A 24894-nucleotide genomic window follows, 5' to 3' on the forward strand; every position below is an offset into this window, starting at 1 on the left:
GGAATGAGCTGACAAATTGTTCCCTTTGACTTTTGCACAGTCCAAGAGTAAATATCAGATTTAACATTTAATCATTTAAAACAGCCGATCTGGCTACAAGTTAAGACGTGAATATATTAACCCAAATGTATTGACAGTACATAGAGGAGAGTTTTGCTTTTTACATATGGATACTTTAAACACATTAAAAAGATAAACAGGTAGTGGCATCTTAATTTTACCCTACTTATGACCTTACTGAATTCAAACAGGATAAAACAGGAATCTACTTGTTGATCAACATTAGAAAACACTGACTTACAGAAAACAAAACTAAAAAAACTCTCAGTGCAGGACATAGCTGCTGTGAGAATAAATACCCGAGACTATGCTTTTTTACTTTTACCCTCAGATACCTACAATCACTCACCTGGATTTTCAAAATGCTTGGCCTATGATCTCCTGCCTTTAATTTTAAGAGTGATCTCTTTGAAGACTTCATGTGCAAGTCTATTAGTCATATCTCTGGAGAAAAGAGATCAAACAAATCCTTATTATGTCAACAGAAAAATAAATGTCATTTCCTCATGCTGATACCTGGCAAGCGGTGGCTGTGTCATTTAACATAAGAATTGTTAGAAAGAAATCAAGGTTTGACCAAGTTGGGCTTTAGGGATGCACGTACTTCATAACGATTTTAATGGTAGTCTAATTTCTGTGTCTAATTTTGAGATGTATAGAAAGACCTCATCAGGTAGACTTCTTAGCTCTTTGAGATTCAGGCTTTTCACAGTTAGTCTCAAGTGCAAACACAGAGACATTAAAAATTCTTTCTGTCTTAAGATGATTTTTACCATCTGTGTTAAGTTATATTATACAGCTTTACAGGCTGTTATATTTCTTGTATTTATTTATTTATTTATTGTACATGTTTCAGGCATGCAGAATTGTGTTTTATGTTATATATCTAAACATTTTAGACAGCTTTTGACCACAATTTTCAACCTTCTCATTGGTCAGTTGAGCAACAATGATGAATGCCTCCTCCCACACGCAGTCTTTGGCAGGTAAGAACCCTTATGCTTGGCATTGTTCTACAATTTCAGTAGTCTTTCTAATACACCCAAATTACATTTGGCAGAATTTCCTGATAGATTTTATTAGCATATGCTCTGTATGTCTAGATTCTTGGTGAGCTCATCCTCTATTTATCTATCGTAGCATCTGAACTACCAAGGAGTTAAGCCTTCTAAGACTCTTTTCCTGGCTTGCTAAGAATCTTTTAAAAAAGGATTTGGTTGCAACCCTATTCCTTCAATCCCTCATGACAAAAGAGCTATTAAAAATCTGTTACTGTTATAGAAATCTACAGGCTATCCTGGAATGCTCTGGAGCTATGCCTTGAATTTAACTTACAAAAGATGCGTTCCGGTCTGATTGCTCCAGCCTGTGGTTTTCTATATCATAAACTGAAAATTCTGTTTCTGTTTTAGGCATTTTAATCTCAACTCCCCCATGAGCACTGGAAACTGGGCTGACTGTACAGCTATTTTCCAGGCCTGTTTTCATTTCCTTCCACTGTATCTTGCTTGTCCAACAGTTTCTTTTTCTGATCTCCTGCTATTTTCATTCATTTCCCCTCAAATTCTTTTCCCTGACTTTTTTAGTTTCTATAATCTGATATTAAAACAAAGAAAGAAACCTGTCTCATAACCCCTTGTACAATCTGACTCTTTATATATGCATACAGTTCTCTCAATTTCCAATTACTGTTCAGAGGGAAACACTCAAGCGGCAGGGCGGTCTAGAAGCTGCTTGGCTGGCATGGGGAGAAAGGGGCTGGAGCTCTGATACAGCTGTCCTACCCCTGCAGGTGACATCTGGAAAATGATTTCATGCCCTTCTGACTTTTTATGCCTGTCCTGAGGATCTTGTTTGTAAATCTTTAGTAACTTGCAATTTTAATTTTTATTTTTTTTTTAAACTGAGAGGTTTTACATTGTTTAGCACAAAGGGACTGTGATCTCAGCTGGGGCATGTAGGTGTTACTGGGCTGCAGCACTGAGGGAGCTATGGTATAAACAGAGAGAATATTTTTGTTCTGAAAACAAGCAGACGCTGCACCACCACTAATTGAGGACATATTTTTTCATGAATGATATCCAGTTGAAAAAATGTGTACAACATAACCTCTGGAATGAGCTCAAAAGAAAGCTATTTCAACAAATATGCATGCACATGTGTTCAAGATTTTTTTTTTTTTTTTTTAATCTTCCCCACCCTATTTTAACGAGGGCTTACTTTTATGCAGATCGGCTTTTTCTTGTTCTGGAGCCCACAGCACAGTCATAAGAAAGTCATAGGAAAGTGGGGCAGACACAGATCCCCATAACACCCTCAATTGCCTTCCTGCATTGCCAGGCACCACCACAGCTGCACTTGGAAGGGCAACAACTACTGTTCATGCACAGGAGACTGCCACCAGGAGATGACAAAAATACACAAATAGTGTGGTAAAAACCAAATGCATTCACATTTCTCTTTTCCCTTCCTATTTCCCAGTACTTGTGAAGAATTTCTAGGTTATGACAGCAGCAATATGTGTTAACCATGACATTGTGAACTATAATTAACATCTATATGACTCCAAGAGACAATATTTTCATCATAAAAAGTAAGCACTTCCATGTATATTCTGATATCTCAAGCTTCTGCAGGAGCTGAGCAAGCTCAGTACTCACAGAGAAACAAGATCATGTTGACAGCTGAGACACTGAGTGCCCAAATTAAAATGTAAGTTCAAGATCAAAATATTTCCTGATATTTGTATTTTGTATATTTACTCACAGATTTCTATCTAGAAAGTTACTTACACTGTTGACACTAATTTGAATAAGTTTTACTCATTAATGGCTTTATACTTTAAACAAAATCTGTAAATAGGGATGGTGATTGCAGGGGAGAGTTTTATTAATCTGACATTTCCAATGACAGACTAGTTCAATCACGAACAGGATTAAGGTCACACTCAAATGCCTTATTCACCATATTATTACACCCATGAAGTGGAGAAACTGAATGAAATTAAAAATACTATCAAAATAATAATCTACAATTGTGGGACTACTGAAGAAAAAGTTTAGTTAAAGTAAAGGATTTTGCATTCTGCCGAGAGTTCTGATGTTTAGAAAAAAGAATTGATGCAACCCTAACGTATACACCAATCCAATGTAAATGCAATATGTGGAGAAAATGCATTCATATAACACTATATCAAATGCTGATAGCATCATAGACACCAGATATTAGGGTTTTTAATTGTTTTTGAAAAAAAATCTGTGCAATTTTAAGTGCCTAAATCTAGTTTTCTAAATTAAAAAATACATTTTGTGTTTGCTATGAAAAAATTTTACAATTTTGCAGCGAAAGCAAAAGAATTACAAATTAAAGCAAAATACGTATTTAGAGAAAAAGATATTTTTCTTAAATGAGACATTATATTTTTCAGTATTTTTTCAACATTTTAAAAATGCTTTCTTACTTAAATTGTCACTGGAATTAACTGGAATTATTTGGGATTCTAAAGGAAATTCTTATTAAAATATTATTCTGACAACAATGGGCATAAAAAGAGGAGTCTGACCAGCTCTCTTAAGGCAAATTTCGAAAGTTTTTTTAAATTTTTTTTATTTTTTTAACTCCATATGGAAAGGTTCATAGGGAGAAATATATCTTTTTGAAAGAACCATTTAGGCTTGGTGGTATAATATGACACTTTAGAAAAAAGCAATACTGACCCTTCTGACATTTTCATGCCACTGTATATATTGGTCCTACACTTGGTCATAGTTCTTTACAACAATCAGAAATAGTTAAAAAGTTTTCCAGTACACTGTTATTTGTTTGACATTTTCCACAATGAATACGTTACATTTTATATTAGTACAGCTGGTAAGTACCTTGATAACGATATCATCTGAGAGCTGTTCTTCATTCACTCAGGTTCATATTTAATAAGCATCAGAGATCATAGAAATTTTATGATACAATGCAATAGATTATCACACCAACTGAAATTACCGATGTTAGAAATTAAGTATACCTTTATAGCAGAGACTCTTGGGGTAAAAAAATGAAGCAGAATGCAATGTAATGGAGAAACATAAATTTCATGTGCACTAAGAATGTGTATGAATAATGTATTTAATATGCTCTTATATTCATCTAAAATGAGAGCAAACAAAGTAATACATTTTCTAGAGAGGCTTAACATAATCATTTTCTTGAGAATGCTAAATTTATCTTTAACCTGTTTTCTCCAATTATACTCATTGATGTAAATTGGAAAAAAAGAGCAATCCTCAGAGTAGCTTTTACAGCATCTTTGTGGTCCCAAGCCAAGAAAAGCAAGGCAGGATGCTTTCCTGCTTTATTCCCAAATAAAAAGAAAATACTTCCAATGCTGTATATAATGAACACTTTAAATATGAATGTATTTGTCAAGAGCTGGAAAGTCAATGTTGAAATGCTGCCAATTTCTGTGACAAATGCTGTTATCAGGAATGTATAGGAATTAGCAAAGCAAAAGAAGGCTTTAATATGCTGATTGTCTTGCTTCTTTCCTGAGTCAGTGAAACCTAGGCAATTTTATAGATTAAAATCATCATAAAATCCTCATGTTTACTGTAAAAGCACATGTAGATGCTTTGTGGCAACTTAGCTATCCTGACCTTTCTGGAATGAGGAAAACCTTTTCCTGATGAATCTCCCCTGCAACTTCCTGGGACTGTAGTTCCAGCCACAGCTCTATCACCAGCAGCCCTCCAGTTCTTCTTCCGAAACCTTTTTCTTACTCCTGTGAACGGTAGAAAAACAACAAAAAGACACAAAAATCTATAAACTTAATTTCTAGGAGCACAGCAGTCTGAAGGAAGAAGCGAGGTATGAATAACTTTAGTACCATCTCTTCCTACTGCCCCCAAATGAAACATAATGCAATGTTGTGGAAAATACAATTAAGATTGCCTGCAAACAACTTTGTCTAAAGTGTTCTTCAGTCAACCAAATTTACATGGTATGAAAAGGATTTCAAGATATTTCACAGAGGGGAGATGGAGATTTTATTTAGGTCAGACTTGTTAAATACATCAACAATAACATAACTGCATATAGCCCTCTACATCTTGGACTGTGCTGGACTTCAACTATATTAAATCAAAACTAATCATTAACAAGAACAAATCAAAATCCAAGGAATAATACTAAAACCATTAAGACTGAAAATAATAGTAGTTGAACTCAAACTTCAAGAATGTTAACATGACATATAAATGTGTTACCCCATATTTTGCAAAGCAAATTCCAACTTACATTGGAAACTGTGTTAGAGAAGAATAGCATTAGTTAGGTATATTTGCTATAGAGTGTAAGACAAAATTAATTCTGATTTCATGTAATTAGGTAAGCTAATGAGCTATACCTATGAAGACCAAATAAAAACTCTTTGTTTTATTCTTTCTTTTGTTGAAAAAAAAATTGACATGCTGTGGCATGCCAAGTTCTATGGACCAAGTTCATGGACTAAGTTCTATGTCCAGAAGGCACATCCAAACTGTAGGGTACGTAGAGGATATGTCCGTTCACAGTGCAGAATGCATAGAAGAGCCATTCTGATGGCGCTGCCAACAGACTGGCCTTGCAAACAAGCACAGGTCAGCATGTGCTTTGCTATCGTTTGTAGGACACTCAAGGTCGCTCAGCCACTTTCAAGAAGCTCAAAGAATAAGCCATGTCAAGACCTCTACTCCCACTGGTGATCACTAGTCAGAGCTCTGCCTGCAGAACATACACAAAAGGAGCTCTCAGAATGCAGCACAATTAAATAAATATTTGAAGGAAGACTGACTTCACTCTGCTGAGGTGCTTACATAGCGATTACCAACCTGACACGTGAACAACGCAGCTTGGATCAGTCAGGAGGCTGTCAGATAATGCAGAGTTTCTGACAGCAGGTGGATTGAGGTCCTTTCCAAACATTCGATTCTTCTCAGTAGCAGCCGAACATCCTGTTGACATACCACCAGGGTTAATAATTAGTGCTTTTCATAAGAACTTCCACTACCTAACCTTCTACCTCTTTTTTTTTTTTTCCCCCATTCTGGCAGTAAAACAGAACACAGATAGCACAAAGAGTAACTCAAACTAATTTTAGCTTTAAGTGGGCATTTTCCAACACACTTCAGAATATCCAGGATTTAATAGCCAAGCAAATAAGGAATACATTTTTAAAATTAATTAAAGCATGTCCTTCTAATGAATCAGTTTGAAAACACTTGGAATGATGGAATTTTGCCTTGCTTTCTTAGAGGAAAAGATGGCCAATGTTAAAGTAGTTTCACTGCAAAAGTTTTTTTTTTTCCCTTTAATTTCTTCCAACTCAGGTGTAACTCAAAGTCCACAAAATGCCTCTTGACCTTAAAGAAATGTTAAGGTTTATGTTAATAAGTAAATAAGGTAGTCTACTTGAGAGAACGTTTTAAGATATAAAGCTGATTATTTTAGAATTTTTCTCATTTACAGAGTCTCCTGCAAGAACATGGTTTTCAAAATGAAAATGAATACAGGATGATCAAACATTTTTACATACATAAAATCACAGTGAATTTCTGCTAGTAGGAATTCATTCATGTAACACTATGATTTGTTGTCTCTTGTGTTGAAGGTATGTGCTTAAATAGGGGCTGTGGTTTACAAAGAAAGGAAGTGTGGAGTCTATACACAGGAATTATTTTCTAGCTATGAGCCTATTTTTGCATATATAAAAAGATCATACCAACTAATCAAATTCGGGGCTTAAGTCATTTAAAGCATTCTTTAAAAGCAACATGAAAATTCAGCAATGTATTTTTCAAAATGTATGCAGTCCAATGACTGAAAAGAAAACTACACTGTAGGAATGCCATAATGATTTTGTTATATTGTTAACACTGGAGAAAACAAATGGCTATAGAAAAAGATCTGACTGATCAAGTATTTTACAGCAGACTGCCTGTTAATGATTCTAAAAGAGTAAGCACATCTGTTGCAAATTAAAAGAATGTTCATCTACAATCCTTGTAATTCAAACAAACAAAGAGCAGTTTTGATCATTGCTCTAGTTTGCTTAATGCATCATATTAATAAGCATATGCTCCACTGGTAGCCTGGCACAAAACAAGGGCTCTCAGACAATAAAGCCATAGAAAGAACCATAACACTCCACAATATTCTCCAAGCACAACAGAATTATCTTGAATCATAAAGACTTAAAATTTAGGTTTACTGTTCTTATCAAATGCAATAATAAAAAAAAAAAAAGTCAATCCCAAATTAGTCAATTTTGGTGATAATAACAAACATTCAAAACAAGTTTATTTCAAACAAAAAAGAAAATTTCCATTTAACATGTCCTCTGCCAAAGTCAAATAGCATTTCTTGGGTTCTAATAAAATGTATTCTTGGTCATAAGCATCTACTCTTTATTTATTACTGCTTGACAGCCTTAGGGTCATTAATTTATTGCTAGGGTGCATGTGTGTTTATGTGCATAGGGTGTGTATGTGATACACATTGTACTTTAAGTATGATACAGTCTGAATCTGGAGTCGTATTCCTTCAAGAGTACATAACTATGGAGTATGATTAAATTAGTTTGTAATTTATTAGAGGGCTTATAAAACCAACAAACACTGAAAAGATATTACACCAGCATTCTTCCTTGGTGAGCTCTGCCTTTTCTATTTTCTCCCAGTACAAATCTGTATGTACACAGCAAATACGAAATCCCTTTTTTCCCCTAGGTTAAAAAATATTTTTATTAATGGATGAATATCTTATTAATGCTTGAACTCCATTACAGCTAATTTGTATGAAATATAATCAGTGCTGAACCAAAACTCTTCAGACTCTGTATACTTCAGACAGTATAGCTGCTGCTATACTTTTTTTTTTTTTTTAAAAACATTGTGTTAACAGATTCAGATGAACAGAACTTTCTTATCACTGTTGGCAGACTTTCATTCACAGCATGAGATAAGAAAAAAGGAGCTATAATATAAGTGTTTCAAACTGTAGTTTATACTAACTTGCTCCTCTTATTGTATTTATTCTATTGCCAAGTTAAAAATGAGCAGAGTGTAAATAAATCTGAATTGTGCTATTCTGATCTGTCAACTCAGTTTGTTAAAAAAAGATAATACAATAGCAAATGAAGTATTAATTTGCATTCATTCCCAATTTTGTCTTGTTCCAATTCATCTACATAAAAATAAAGAAGAATTTAGATTTAATTTCTACATGTCTCTTCATCCATTTGCTGTATAACAGATTTGATTAATGCAATCACCCTGAATCAGCCAAGAGCAGCTTCCCCCAAAACAAGAAAGCTTGATTCAACACAGATTTTCCTATTCCACAAGCAAGAATATCTGTTTTTTTCTCTCCTGGAAAATGCAACTATTTCAGGAGGAAGTAAGAACAATAAGAGAGAAAAAATGTAAAGTGTATAAATGAGAATTAGACAGCTCTCGTTTCCTCGGGGTAGAACTATCAAAAGCTTAAGTTTCTTCTCTTAAATATGCAAAGTGTTAGTCCTGTCTGGTGCTAAGTGCACAAGGATTTACACAGATGCAATAGATTGAGTTTTATCTTCTGTCAAAGGTGTAGGGGTTTATCCATATGAGTATTGACTTCAGAAAGCCACTAACCAGATGATTAATTTCAAGCATATATTATCGATCCACTTTTGTACTTAAGCAGGATCTTAAATGTTTGCCTAATTATTTTGAATTATGTCTGTAAAAAGGCAAGCAAGATACAAAGACAGACTGTAAGTTGGGTGCAAGCCCATGTTTTCTATATCCGGACAACTCAAATACCACCATTTGTTGTTGCTTTCCCTAAAACAATCCAAAGGTAATAAAAAAACATGACTATTCTGATTAGGTGTGATTCATATTTTGAGGAAACAACAGAGAAATGTAGGCAACAGCAATGTGTCAGTTATAATGAGCCTTCCATGTAACAACTTCTTCCAAAGTGAAAATGAAACTCACTCGCAAGTTGATTTTTCAAACTCAGGGGTATAAATAGAATAGTTTAGCTGGGAGGGATCCTCAAATATCATCAATTCCAACTGCCTGACCTCTTATATATATATTTTATATATATACTTTAAAAAAATAATGTTTTAAGACAAGACCTTTGTAAATGCAATTATTTTGATAAAATGGTTTTCTGGTTTATTCTTCTATCTTGTTTCTATACCACAGTTGAAGCTTTAAAGAACAGCTTTATCATGTATACTAACCACAGAGATATTGGTTGAAGATGTAGGATAACTCAACCCAAGAATGCAGATGTGGAGCACACACAGTGCCTCATATGTCCCAAAAGGCTATTTTGTCATTCCAGTTTTTCGAGCATTACTTGTTAGTATTAAAAAAACATTCCAAGCTCCTGTCTTTTGTTTCAGACCTCTCTCACCACTAAGAAACCTCCTAGAAGTCCAGAAGAAAAAAAGCAGCAGTTAGGACAGCAAATGACTTCAGAGCAATTTTCCCCTGGAACTGGAAATTCTGCTTCTTCATAAACTCTTGATTTTATAAACCTACCAGACCTAATTGTTTTTAATGCTCTGTTATCTTTTTGACTACTGCTGAAGAGGAAACAATCCACTTTTACTCCACATATTTTTCTCATTTCCAGGTAGAAAATTTAGAACCTATTATCTTGAATTTATTAATTCATCCACTGCAGGTGGCTTTTGTTTTTTTTCTATTTTCATTTATCTGCTTACTCCTCCTTTTTATGAAAAAATGCTCCTGATGCTTCCCTCTTTTCCGAAGGGGACATATACACATACTCATATCTCTAGAAGTAAAGTCTAGATCCACTGTAAATCACATAAGCTCATCTCTTGTCACATATACTAGAAATTTTAATTCAACAGGTTAAAAGGTCACATACAATGTACAGAATACATTTTAATCAGCTAAATATTTGAAGATTATGATGATATAGTGTTGTTTCTATAAAATACTACTTGTCAGAAGAAAATGTATAAGATGAAAGCTATACTCACTCCAGTTAAATTCCTTAATTTGGATATATAAAGACTAAAAATGATTAAATATTAGTATGTTAGCACTTTGAGGGACCTCTTAAGGATGTTACAGTTCCCAAGCTTCCTTCTTGTTCTGTCTAAAATAGGATTTAGAGGTTTATAATAGAATTTAGATGGGTTTAAAATCTCCATGTATGTGTCGTACTTTTACTGATTTATTCCATGAATTTCCTGTCGAATTTTTATGTGACACTTGATCTCCCCTGAGGGACTTCTTCAGTTCTGATTGGATAATATAAATTTCGAATGGAGATTAAACGCAAATGAGTATGAAATTGATTTATTATAATAAGTGAAATTGAGGTCTGAGGTCCTGCTTCTTTTCTGTTTTCCCCCACCCAACCTAAGAATGTCTGAAGTTTTTTTTTAATATTTTCCCAACAAAGAACAAAGAAAACTAAGAGCACGTTTCTCAATTACACATTGGACGTTAGATGAAATATTGTTCCAAACTTGTTTGATTTCATGTGCACAAGAGAGTTGTTTGAATAGTTTAACATAGTTATAATTACATCGTTGTGGAGACAACATATTGTTTTACATGAATTCTTCAGAATTCAAACTCATTATCAATTTAATGGAGGAAATGGGAAACAATGTCTGTCAACACCTTGTGTTCACATCTCTGTATTGGAATATTAATTCCAAACATGTAATTCTAAACATGTAATGCAGTGCACCATTGTAAATGTAGATGGATTGACTGTGGGCAATAATTTTTTGGTATCACTTTCAGATGCAGTCTCATTGACCCACAAGGTAGGTTCATCTACAAAATATCAGTCTTAACTTCACATTCTGAAACAATTCAAAAGCATCTGTGGTCTCCAGTGACAAAACTCCTTGATGCATGCATGAAAACTCTCTCTGCAGATACTGAACTTCTGTACAGTCAAAACCACTTCTTCTGCCTGGGTTTATTCATCCTATAACTATGATTTGCCCAAAGAGTAATTATGAAGAGACAAACATTTTCAGCCCTACCATTCCATCCCAACTGATGAAAGATCACTTTTAGAATGGCTGGGAAATTTAGTACCTGCATCATACTGTTTTTTCATCTCACAAAAAAGATGAAAAAAATCTGAGTATAGGTATTCCATCACTAATTCAGATGCACATGTGCATGAAATTACGTACACTGAAATGACTGCTAGTATTTATGCCTCCAACAGTCGCGACACATTTTGAAAAAAATCAGAAATACTGTGCTTTTGTCAGAGAGGTTTAACCAGAAAGTCTATCAACTCAACAGGATTCAGCATGCACTTTACTGTAAGAGAGCAGTAAGAAGCATTCAGTGTCATGAGAATGGCTAGTCTTCTAAGCTGTTGCGTTACATGTTACCGAGCCCAGAAAGCTCTAACTTCAGTGGACAGGCAGAGTCGATGACCCACAATCCTAAACTATTAATATATAAACTGAACATTCTCAGGCATGGCTGTATTTTAGGAGAAGCTTCCATGCTATATCCAAGAAAATGGACAGAAAAAATAAGATACAACTTGCATAGAGAGCCAGCCTGTGAAACTGGCATTTGCCATAGCCACTTTACTTTTTCCCTTGGTTTAATTCCATTAACTTGATCATTAACAGGCCACTGGTAGGTAAAGGTCATGCAGTTTCCATCCCTTTGAATGCTATCTATGGAAATTTGGGAAGGCTGCATCAGTATCATAAAGTATAATGGCTTTTGCTGAAAAATAATCTGGCAAATTTACTTCTGCAGCTAACTCCCTTGCCTACTGTTCAAACAAAAAAATTCAAAAACAAAAATTCAAAAAAAAAAAACCAGAAATTGCTGTTTGGAAATGTTAAGTTTTAAAGAGCAGCTACAGCAGTGGGCACAATATTTATGCTTCTTGTAACAAAGTGCTGGAATCAATACTGTCATTTCTAAATGCAAAAGACTTGTATTGAAAGAGAGATGAGAATGTAAGTAGCACCCCCCCCCCCCCCCCCCCAAGAACACAGCCCTTAATCTCCTTGCTAGGTTTTAAAAGGGTTTCAGATTCTCGCTTGTAACATTCACCAAAGTTAGGCCAGAAGAAGTCAAAGTAATTTAGATCCAATCTCTTTTCAAAAATGAAATGAACAGAAGTCTTATTAAAAGGAAATGAAGAGGAAATTGAACTTTCATATTTCATGGTGCAATTGTGATGACAGAAAACAATATTCATCGATAGAAAGTTTAGAAGATAGTTATTTATATGTCTGTGCTGCTGGGCTGTGGGAGTTGTGTCACAACAGAGGGCAGGTAATTTTAAAAAATATAATGGAGCTGTAAGTAGGATTACTTGTTGGCTATTACAATCAAGTTGAGAATATAAATATTTTTACATTCTTATGATCAGGAATTAGAAATATTAATTGAAATGTGTAAGTTACGAAAAATTTTCACCAGAGATGCTCATGGGTAAAGCAAATTTCATCTGCATAAAAACTGCATAGTGCTGTATCTCTATGACATATAAAACTAAATCACTTAAACTGAAATTATGGGGCTGTGGAAGAAAGGCAATATAATGGAAACATCATAATTCTGCTATGCCAAACAGCCAGAATGAAAAGAAGAAAATATGGAGCCAGACACAGGTGTGAATTACAGTGTGTCACCACAGAAGAAAAAGAGAAAGATTTGCATTTAGTCCTGAAATGTAATGGTTCCATAGTTAATCCAATTATAAGGAAAGCAACGGCTTGAGAAGATCACTCTTGTTCAGGGGCTTCCCCTTGTGGGCTCCATACTCTGACTGAGCACACAGTTAAGTCATCTGCAGTTTATACACTCTCTGTGAGACAGTGCTGTGAATGATCCTTCTTACACACTGTAGTGGATGTTTAGGCACAAATTTTCAAAAATGTCCAATAATTTTGATCCCTACCAGTTCAGACTACTTCCCAAAATATTTTTAGATGCAGTACTTCAAGGTAGGTGACTGAAAATGTGGTCTGGATGACTCAATCTGGCCTCTAAAAAAAAAAAAATAAAAAAAAAATTGAAAAGATTGTCATCCTACAGATAAATGTTAGAGACAATTTTTTCCTCCTACTACAAAGAACAGCCAAAGAATGTTCAACTCTGACAGGTGAAAGGAATGGTAGTTTATTTTTCCACTTTTCTGCAATGATCTTGCGGGTAAAGCACACAGCTTAAAAAATGAAACACTCATTTTTAATTTTCTCAATATACGAAAAAAGTTCAAAGCTAAATTTTTTTCAAAGCCTTAATGCTACAATGTTGCCTAAGAAAATTAGTAAAAATCTTCTTTAGTGAGAAAAGAGAGAAACCTATTCTATGACTCACACAGTTCAATAGAAAATAATGCACTTTCTCTAATGCACACTTATAACATCATTACAGCTGACAGAAAAAAAAAAAAAGAAGAATCTATATGCAATTAAGGTTTACCACTGCAACTAGATCTTCTTAATACTTCAAATTTAAGGGTGCACTTTGAAAGAGCTTTTTATAGATATCAAAGGTTTTGCAAATACACAAAATATTTCTAATAAGGTTATGCTGAAAAGAAATAGCTATCTACTTCAAAACTGTTCCAACACTTACAATTATTTGTGGTACCTGATAGTCAATGGTGAATGATGTCAAGAAAGAATTGCATTTTGCAGCAGTTTTTGGTCATGAAAATACAGATAAAAATGCTACATGATAGTATTAGCATTGCTTGAGACAGCTGTGAGTTAATTACCATCTATGAGCACTATGAAAATGTTGGAAACCAGCGCATCAGCTGTCACACTGTATGTCCATTTAATAAATGATTTTTATAAGTAGAGAACATTAAGAAGCAGATCAAAAATTAACATTCAAGAATTCCACAGTAGACCACGTAAGGAGATCAGAACATGATGACAGCTGAAAATCATCAGATTGACAAAAATTAATAAAAATATTTTTAAAAAATAGGCGACGGGGGAATGAACGTTGAGAAGCAGAAGTGCTTCTAAAGCAAATTATTAGCAAATTATTTTGAAACTAATGACAAGAGTGGGAATAGATTTTCTAGTTCCTTCAAATGTGGAAGCATTGTTTGTAGCACGTTCAGACTTTTTAAAACCATCAGGCAACATCTGTCAATTGCAGTTTTCTGAGGAGTCTGAAAATATTCCAGAATGGAGTGGGTTTCCATATACTGCTCTGTACTATCACGGTAAGCACAGCCAGCTTATATTTCTTATAAGTATCCGAAATACTCAGATACAAACACTCAGATGCAGAAAGTAAAAGTGAAAACATACAACAGATTTAACAAGGATTTAATCATTCCCTACATCACTGAGTGAGACCACATTCTAAATTCCCCTAATATGTAATTAATTCCAAGCATGAGGAATGTCTTTAACATCTCAGTTATGGTTTTTCTATTTATAAATTATGAGGTGTTCAGCACTCCCTGGGGATTGAGCTTTTAATCACACAGATGTCCATTATGAATCCTCTGTTTGCTTAGTAGTATAATAGGTGAACTCAGAGCATCTTTGTGCTATAATAAATCTGCAAGCTCAGACAGAACACTCATGATTGCCTTCTAAATTCTTTCAAGGTCATTCTACGTGATTTCATGCTACATAACATCCTTTCTCAGTTCATTTCACACTGAGAAAAGATCATGATAAACATTGATTTTTCCCTGCTGGTATACCTGAATTCCACCACATCACCCCACCACACACACACACACACATGCACATTCTGCTACACCATTTTATAGTCATTTGATTTTAAGCTGTTGTGTAGACACCTGAAAATTCAAAAACCAAATATGGCAAGAGAAAAAGAAGCTGCATTTGGTACAATTATTTGAAGACTAGACTGGAAAAAAATGAGAAGAAATAGGGGTTTCTTCCAGTGGGAAAACCAATAACGGAAGTAGATAAAAAAAGAAACAGCACAAAATTAACAACAATAACCCAGGAATGCAACCAATAAAATATATTGGGTAAAAAATCCTCTGAATGAAGTACTAATTAAAATATGCTCCAAGTCCATGTTTTACAAACATACACATAAACACACTTCAAATAATTGCAGATTTTATATGTTAAAGCAGGTGGTGAAAACTTAGTCCCATGGTTTGACATGTCTGGATTAGGAAATGTTCTTCATGAATTACCATCAGAAAAAGATACAAATGCCTGCAAGAGCACAGTCTCAGCTCTAGATGTGGTTTCTCAAGCATTCTGGCATGAAAGGAGTGCAGAAAGTGCTAATAATACTTCTCTCATGAGAAAGAGTAAGGATTCCTAAAAGAAATATTCACAAGCATAGACAAAAATTAGCTGTTTGATTTCTACTGAATCTTACTGCCTCAGGTGACTCGTTATCTCAATGACTTCCTGTCTGTGCAGAAATTTAAGATTAATGGATTAAATTCCCTAAATTCTTGGTGAATTTATTAGCTAATATGATACTGGTTTGCCATTTGATTAAAAATTGTTAAGAGTTCACTTTAGTTCTTTATAGAGACCAGAGTTATCTTCATTGAGTCCAATCAACCCTTACTCACTGCTTAGGAAGGACCAGGACAGTGTCAGTCCCCCAGGAGACAGCCTCTCCCTTGTGGTCGCTGTGATTTAACAAACTCCTTACTCTTGGGGTTACCAAAAGCATGGGCTTTCTTCTCCTTTTCAGCCTAGAAATCCTGTTAGGGCAGAATTTAAAGCCCTCAAAGTAATCAAAATGCAGGAAGTGTTTTTTTACCACCACCAGCAGCTATCCTATGTACTGTGCAAAGTCTCCCCGCACTACAATGAATACAATTGCTGTTGATCAAGCAAGATATTGATTCAATTTGCAAAAATGTGCCATAGCAATTAATATTTATCCTTTGACCTTTAGCTCTCATGTTTTGACTGTACACAAACAAGAGTCACTTCATATGGGAGACAACTCTCCTTATGATGCAGCCTCACCATTACCCATAAAGAAACAAATGCTTGTCAAACTGCTTTGGAAGATGATATGGTTTCACTTGCCATGGGGCTGGCTACCTTAGGAATGGGGCTTTACTGCTAGTGTCACAGTACTGTTACACGGAGAATTTTACTCAGTTCATGACACACAAGTAAAACCCACTATAAGAGACCCATAATATGGAAAGTGTATCTGCATAAAGGAAGATGAATTCCTGCTTAGCACCCCAAGAAACCAGTCCTTCCACAGCATACTCCTCAGCTCCGATGACAAGTTTAAGAACTCCTTGTGCTGACACTTGCTAGTAGATCACCAGGTTTGGTAGTAGCCAACAAATTTAGCTAAACCCTTTTTGGAACCCATTTATGCTTTCAGTCTCCAGTCTCTTGTGGCAATAAATTCTGCACCATGCTGTGGAAAAGGTAGCTCCTTTTATCTGCTATAAACCTGGCAAAATGTTTGACTACTTCCAGTCCTTGCAAAGTAAAAAATATGTAACAATTCAACTTCCCAAATATCAGTCTTTGAGATAATAATTGTAAATGGGAAAGGATATTACTGATATTAGGTAAACTGATATTACCTAAAGAGCAACCACTAGACACAGTCATTTTAGTTCTTAAGAAACTTCCATGCTGCAATGACAAATACTGAAAAAGGGTATTAGCAAGCTGCATCAGCCATGCTTAGAATAGTCTATATTTTGGATAGCTTTTCTTTTGATATTTGAAAACAGATTATCAATAGCTTCAGAATACACCAGAAGAACAATATTTTACCTAAATGAATGACAGAATTCAATTCTTTGGTGGCAAATAATGATTTCAGTACCCCAGATCAAACATTAAACTATCAAACTTGTCACTCCTTTAGTACAAGGCTATGTCCTGAATGGAAAGTGAACAGTTTTCTACTGATTTCCACAAAACCAAAATATTATTTTTAAAGAATTCTAAGCTGAAGAAAACACACCAGAGCAGACAGATCTGTGCCTTCAAGATAGCACACTTATACAACAACAGTACGAAATCCTACCTCTGCCAGCCACACGCTAAAATTCATCTCAGTGTATTACAGACTTCAGAGAGACGAAGCCTGAGAGGGCTGCAGGTACTGACAAGAGCAGCACCCAGTGGGCTGTTGTGTGCAAACGGTGCCCGCAGGTTCCAGAGCAACACCCTGAATTTGGCTTCAGTAACCATGGCTGATCCATGACTTCCCCTGTCTGGATCAACCAGGAACCTCTAAATTAGTCACACCGTTTTCAATATAAATAAAGAAAAGCTTACAAAGAAGAAAGCATTTAGATGGGAAACAGCTTTGCAAGAGAGCTGTTTTTCATATTTTAAAGTAGATAAACAAACAAACATACAAACAAACAATGAACACACAACACAGAAGAGGTACAAGAAAAGGAGGGTTAACATTCACAGGAAGGCAGATGATCTAACAAGCATTGCCCACTTTATAATTTGGAGACCTGGATCCAATTTTTCAAACACGAATGCTGGAGTTAAAATTGTGATTGAAAACAGCAGGACTACACACATGGGCCAAGTTATCGGAATACTTATGTAGTTTTGAAAACCAAAAGTGATTTCTACTAGTCATTAACCTGATCCATTGTGTTTTTTACTGGGAATATTTATGAGAGTCCTGCTAAGGTTAAAGCATTAGTTACAAGAGCATTTGCATGACAAGCAAATCCACTGAATGATTAGAGATCACAATCAAATGAGAAATGCTATCCCTGCAATTTTTGTACAGTAAAAAAGGATTCATTTCATAGTTACTCTTCTGGCATTTTTTTTCAGTTGTTTTTGTTCTTGAGTTTGGTCTTGGAAGGGAGGAATGCTCTGCAAGTACAGCACTCAGGAAGTTAGCTTTTCTGAGTTTTGTCAGCTTCTCTGAGCTGGAATTATGGGATAGATTTCTGTTACTGTAGAAAAAAAGGTAAAGATGCATAACATAGACAAATCTATACTGAGAACTTCATTAATCTACATTATAAATCAATATTAGAAAACAGACTTCTGGTGCGACAGATGCGTTATATAGATTACACTAAAACTTGGTGTCAGAATAGGTACATTCTGAATTAAAGTTCTGCATACGTGAACAAACAGAAGCACACAATTCTGTTTAGAGTCTGAGTCTTCACTGATGACTATTAAGTCATCAGACTTCTGATTTACACTTTGGCACTGCTACTGATGCATGCAGAGTCCACCAGATAGCCTAGATTCTCCATTGTATAAGGATGGTTTTGTGTAAAGTATCTCCAGAACAAGTCTAGCCATGGAGCAATGTCTTGCGAGCACCGTCTGTTCATGCTGCAGGCCCTGTGCTACCACACAGACATCTCTGCTGCAGTTGGGAAGAGCTGTTATGACAGGGCAAGGGGGATTAAACCAATCCAACCCCTCACAATATAGACTCAGTAGCTTTATGAAGTAGATCTGCAAACTGTGGATAAGATATCCACTTGGAAATAGGAAACAATAATCTCCTCCCTAACCAGGAAAGCATCCATAGGAGCAAAAGGTTTCTGCTCGGGCTGCAGGACAGTTACCTGTGGGTAGCTGCATGGGGCAGTTACCACTGAGAGCTGCACCACAACCATCCCAGAGGGTGTGGCTAAAGCAGGAGGTCCTGGGATCCTTTGAAAGGAGCCTGGGAAGGGATAATGCAACATGTGAGGAGGGAGAGGTGTTGACTGACACATCTGAATATTCTGACACATTGATTTACATACTGATGTGGTACTTCTTTTCCCTCAGATTTGAAATAGTGGAGTCTTGGCAGGTGTATATGCCAGACTCTCAACTTTTATGCATGAAAGGGCAAACAGGTGGCCTCATGAGGCACTAAAGATGGAGTTTGCAAAATTAAGCCCTATCCTAACAACTTTAGTTCAGTTAAACCTTTCATAATAGTACAAAGCTCTGAAAGTTTTAAGGGCTAAAAAAAATTAAATGGTTCCCAGGAGCATTAATTCGAGCAATAGCGAGTAACAAGACCATCAGCCCCAGGGAAATTCAGCAAGTTTCTGGTGTTCAGGGACCTAACAGGCCCCTGTACTGAGCACACAAAGAATTGGATGCAATTTTCCAAGCCTGCAGTGAAATTCAAAGTGAAAACTCAACAACATTAAAAAACATGAAGCACTTCATGGTAAGATTTCTGACTTTAATGTGGGTTGCAGAGAAGCAGGTATCAGTCTAAACAGCTTCAAGAAATCAAGTAAAAATGTACTTCAGGCCATCCTTAACCATGAACAGATGTAACACCCCCACATCACTTGATCACTTGGTCATTTCTACCAAATGTCTGCAAGACATGCAACTTGAACAATTTTCATATAACTCTGATGATGTATGAATGCATTCAGAAAACACATAAATGCCCGTAGCAATTTATCACGTTCTTTTTGGTATAATCTCTGTTCTAGTCTAATCTCAGCTCCAGACTCCTTCTAAATCTGTTCTCCCATGTGCTTATCAGAACACGCCCTACCATTTGGAACATTCACTTCCATTACTTTTTTTTTTTTTTTTTTTAAGTTAAAGATCTGGGGCTTTCTCTCTACAGAGTCCAGTTTAAAGAGAAGATCATGCAGGTGCTATGACAACAGAAAAGTGAACACTATTAGTAATACATCTTGGTTACACATTAGAGAATGTTTTCTAGCATCAACATGGGTGCAACAATGCATCTTATGTAACAATGCTCACTGAAGCAGCCATGGCCAGGTATCAGTATTATCGTTTCTGAAACAAACAATTTTACATTGATACAGTGAAAAGTTTTCTGTAACTGTCAAGGGTTTTCTAATTTCTAAAGGAAGGAAGGTGCAGGACAAGAAATTGTATCTATAATCATGCTTCAAACAGCAGAGAGTTTGAAGATATTGAAGTCAGGCAACAAGATAACTGTAGAAATGTCTGGCTGTAAAATCCAGCTTCAGATGACCATCTAGGTTTATAGCAATGTTCAGCTTTGTGGGTAGCAGTACAGATGTAGAGCCTGTTTGGATCCTTGCTTATTTTATTTCTCAGAGTTAAGAAGAATTGTAACATTATATAAGTGACACCTCTTTGGCTCTTAAATCACTTTGCTGTCTATAATGGATGTAATAAATGTTTCCTATTCCAGTACTACAAAAAGTGGTTGAGGCGGTTTTATCCATTTGGCAGTGGAACTCACTTGACCATGATGTATGGCACACTTGTTATTTATTTGCAGAGGCTAGAAGGCAAATGTACTATATAAGAATAGTTCTTTAATGTAAAGCATTAAATTAAAAGCTCACCCTCAGGACTTTGACTGCCAATAGAAGTAAATGGATGCCCAAGATAACACAGGAGCTGTTACTATTTAAAAATATGCCATTTGGTATTAAATTTTGTAATCTAACAGCAGATTTCCAAACTGTCTCCCTTCGTTCAGCATTATGGACTATGTACTTCCTATGCAGATTTACATGGTGGGAATAACACCTGTCTCATTATAGATATATATCAGATCATATTCTTTAGTATTTTTTACATTTTTGAAACTTCAGTTCTTCTGGCAATGATTTTTCACTGCTCTTTTTCATACAATATGTACAATTACAATTTTAAATGATCTTACCCATGAGATTAGTCCTGCTACCCCACATATAGAATGAATGCTGAAGGACAAAAAGGATAGGTTCTGATTTTTAAAGACTGCCTTGCTCATCCTACCCATGCAAAGACTACACCAGTTTTGGTAATTTTTTTTTCCAGTAATCACTCAGGACTTGACACATTGTGGCAGATTCTTCAAGAGTGTCACCTCAACTGCAGTTCTTCCCATCCCAACTGACAGCGAATGATAACCTGCTCCACCCAAATTATCTCTGAGCCAAGATCAAACCCAAGAGTTCTCAGTTTATGAATTACAGAAAAAAATATCACATCCATTCCCATCTCATAAAAAGTCCAAATCATTTTTCATCAGCAAGCTTTAACATCATTTATGTAGGACCTTTAAAGTTTATCAAGGGATTCCAGCAAGTAGCAAATCAAAGTCTAGCATTGTAGAGAAAACTTTTATATTTAACAAAAAGGAAAAAAAAAATAAAAATCCCAACCCACCCAAACTAACAACCCTTACAGATCCCTCTGGAACAATATAAATCAGGGTTTTTCTCTTTACTTCCCTGCAGGTCAAGACAAAACTGTTGAAGTAAACAGTTTAATGTTAAGACTCTTAGATAAAGCAAATATATTCCCATGCTCACACACAGAAAAAAGAGTTTTATGTTCTTTCAAAAATATTTTTGAGCTATAGAATTAAAAAACAAACCAACCCCAAACAGACAAGTATCTTAAATGTGTTTATAATTTCAATCACTACCTTTCTAAATAGTTTTTAAAAAAAGGCAATGTAATGTACAGATACACTGTACAGCAGCATATTTGTAAACTCAGTTATCTGCCCTTGTTATCATCTAACATTTATCACCAGGCAGCGTTCAGTGTTCAAGGGCTCCAGATGTGATTCTGAAGCAAGCCTACCCAGCAATTATCACTCTGCTACTAAAATATATGCATATTAACAGGAAACCTGAAACATTAACACAACAACATTATGTTCCAAAGCCTGTCAGCTAAAGAAAAAAAAATGATTTTTTTTTTTACCTTGTAAAAAGCAGCAACAAAACCAAAAGTTTTCAAGTTTCTCTTCAGAAAGAAATGACTGCAGAAATTTTGTCTCTGTCAATTTGTTCTATATTTGAAATAAAATCTACTGAAAGTTGAAGTGACTAGTTTTGAGACATTTCTATGTTGATGCAGATGTTGTGGAAGTTTTCTACTGTCAACTGGAAATATAGCAAAACTCTATGGCTAAGAAAATTTTCCACAGAATTAAAACAAAAAAGCGCTACAGACCTCTCCTCCTAAGACGCTTATTTTAATGACCACTTCTAATAACGTAGTGAGCAACAGCAACCTGAGGAAGTTTTGAAGGAAGGAGTTCATCTTCTGCAAGGCTGAGTTTCAAAATTCCCTGGAAGAGGAATAGCTGACACCATGGACTCCAATCCTTGGGGAATTATTTCTTGGCCTAACTGGAGATCAGACAACAGGGATAAATGAAGGCAAGCGTAACATTTGTTTCACTTGGGGGCTGAAATGAAGACTCAATACTTAAATTTCACTTCTTCTTACTATTAGTCTCCTTATCCCTGTGCTAGTGATCAGCAGGAACACAGAGTCCTTGAATGCCCTACTGCAGGGCGCTTGTGCACTGTGGTCAGGGATTCAGGAAGGAGGCGGTGGAGAGACTCAGGTATAACCCCAGAACCACAAGCAGATGTAGAAAATGAAGAAAAAGGGGGTCTCCTGGACATGACACAAATCTCACCAAAGGCAATGCAAACCCATAGTAACAGAGAGAGGATGGCAGATTTGGGTATTGTAGGAGCAATTGAGGAAATAAAACAGGGAAAACCCAAAACACAAAGAAGAGAAAACAAACAGTGATCATAGTGATCGGTGGTCTGGAAACTCTGCTGCCTGTCAGTGAAAGACCTAGAGTGCATCAGTTTGCCTTGCTGGGGGTTGGCAGTTCTTTTAGATTAACTCACTCTGAGCTTTTGGGTGAATTTCTCAACTGAACCCTAAATAAAATGTCATTTATCAACTCTTAGAGAGCACAGTTAAATGGAACAAATCACCAGCGTAGCAACCAAAAGTGAATTCAAATGTTTACCATAGAAAAATCATTAAAACTATCAGCTCAGTCAATCATCTCAGAACAGCAGCAGTTCAGAAGACAACAGGATGCTGTACCACTCAGACAATGGACAGAGGAAATACCAAGCTGATATATGTTCATCAGAATAAGTCCCCAGTTACATGTTATTCAGAAAATTAACTGAAATCTGACCAGTACACCAATAGTTCCTGAATTTGATCAATAGCCTTTTTTAATACTATTTCTTAAAAATGCATGAAAACTTTTGAATCCTTTTCTCATTATATTAAAAAAAATAATAATCACTTCTTTTAGCTTGTCAGGAAATTTAATATAGGAAACATACTATTACTTTATGTATTGTTCCTCTCCATTTATTTTCCAAAGGAATGGAAAGGTGTTGATAATATTCAGGGTAGCTTAGGGTAAGTAAGTTTAAATCTGAATCACGGTTTGATTTCAGTAGTGCAATAATTCCTCAAGCAGTTCTCATACAGACACTTCAAAATTACCACTCACTGGTAATCACATTACTTAAATCCATATCTAATAGCATTTCTGCTGCAAATAATGGAAAAATGAAGTTAGAAAGCAGTTGATCTTGTAATATGTCACCCAAATTGAATGGCAGAAATCTTGCGGGAAGTTGGCTATTCTTTCAAATTTCTGCCAATTTCTGCAAACAACTCTTTTTCAAAATGGACCTTAAAACAGCCTTAAATTTAGGGTCTCAGCCAGATCCAGTCAGAGTTAAACTTAAGGATGAAAATCTAATATGTGCAATGTAGAAGTCTTTTATTTATTTCTGTGTTACTCTTTTAAATTTCTGTGATCTCAATAAATCTGAAGAGACTGTATACGCATTGGAAATTCTCCCACTATGCTTTCTGTCATAAATGGCTCATGCTTTCTTTAATCTCAGCTAAAAAGTTCTGCAGAATTACTACATTTTTCCTCTCCAGATAAAGAGAATGGGACAGAGACAATAAAGGAAGCAAGGGAAAGAGCATTGTCGCAATGCCGGTTCAATTTTGTCCAGATTTTAGGAGAAAACCTTAATCTAATATCTAGCTTAGACAGATGTGCTGATTCATCTGAATATGGTAAGTGGACAGTACCTTTGCTCCTGTTTTTAGTACAGGAGTTGACAAGAATTATACTCCTTCCATCTCATTGCTGCAGGACTGGGAGTGGGGAAGAAAACTACTTCAAGTGATTAGGCACTTTAGAAGGTTAAATTAAAAATTAATGTTAAAAATATTAGCAATGACATGGGATTCCTAATGACAAACATGAAAAATGTTACAAAATTATAAAAGAAAAAGGAGGGATGTAAGGGAAACTTCTTTCCTGCTTTCATTGCAATTCCATTATATTATACTTTAGTGCATTGCTAAATATCACATTCACCTTCTAACAGCAGCAAACTCAGGGGTCTCACATGAGATAGGCTATACCATCCAAGATGATAGTTTAAGCTGGCCTAAGGAGCGACAAGAGGGTATATGAGGCAGTCAGTGCTAATGACAGCATACCATTTTTATAGACTAAAGGTCGAGCAATGAATTTCAATTATAGAGTGTCAGGATGCCCAAATACAGGTACCTGATAACAAGCCTGAAGCACCAAGCTTTTGCAGATTTCTTCTTTAGAATTTCAATAAAGCCTTTTAGCCTTTGGCACTGATTTTTTTTTGTTTTTAATTATTTTTATTTTTCTTTAACCAGAAGCCACTAGATGTAATCTTTTATAAGAAATTCCATCTTTCCTTCCCTTCAAAAGAAATTGTCTTCGAGGTAAATGAAGCATGATTACAAAACATGGACAGTTATTCAATGTAACAACAACAAAATAAAGTGCAAAATCCCCTAACTCAGTCCTTGATTTATTTGTGCCTGATCCTAACAAGTATCTTTATTTCATTTCCTTTTAATCTAGCATCTTTTAAAATATGTTTTTAGTTAGAAGTAGCAACTCTTACAACACATTTTGTGAATTTAAAACAAACATAATTATTCTCATCTGATATTTAACACAATTAGAAATAAATTAAATTATACAGGAATTAAAAATATTTTGGTCTTGACCT

General features: G+C 35.4%; 1 protein-coding gene across 1 annotated transcript in view; it reads right to left on the minus strand.

The window, feature by feature from the left end:
• Positions 1-24894, minus strand: part of LOC310879844 (uncharacterized protein) — a 796982-nt gene that overhangs the window by 116626 nt on the left and 655462 nt on the right. Inside the window, exons 22-24 of the mRNA XM_083794781.1 lie at positions 5922-6044; positions 4710-4834; positions 410-504 (exon numbers count right to left, since the gene is read on the minus strand). The gene's annotated coding sequence lies outside the window, so the exon portion shown is untranslated. The remainder of the gene's footprint in view (positions 1-409; positions 505-4709; positions 4835-5921; positions 6045-24894) is intronic.

The sequence above is a fragment of the Anser anser genome, assembly GCF_964211835.1.
Source record: "Anser anser genome assembly, chromosome: 11".
In the NCBI taxonomy this organism is placed as follows: Eukaryota; Metazoa; Chordata; class Aves; order Anseriformes; family Anatidae; genus Anser; species Anser anser.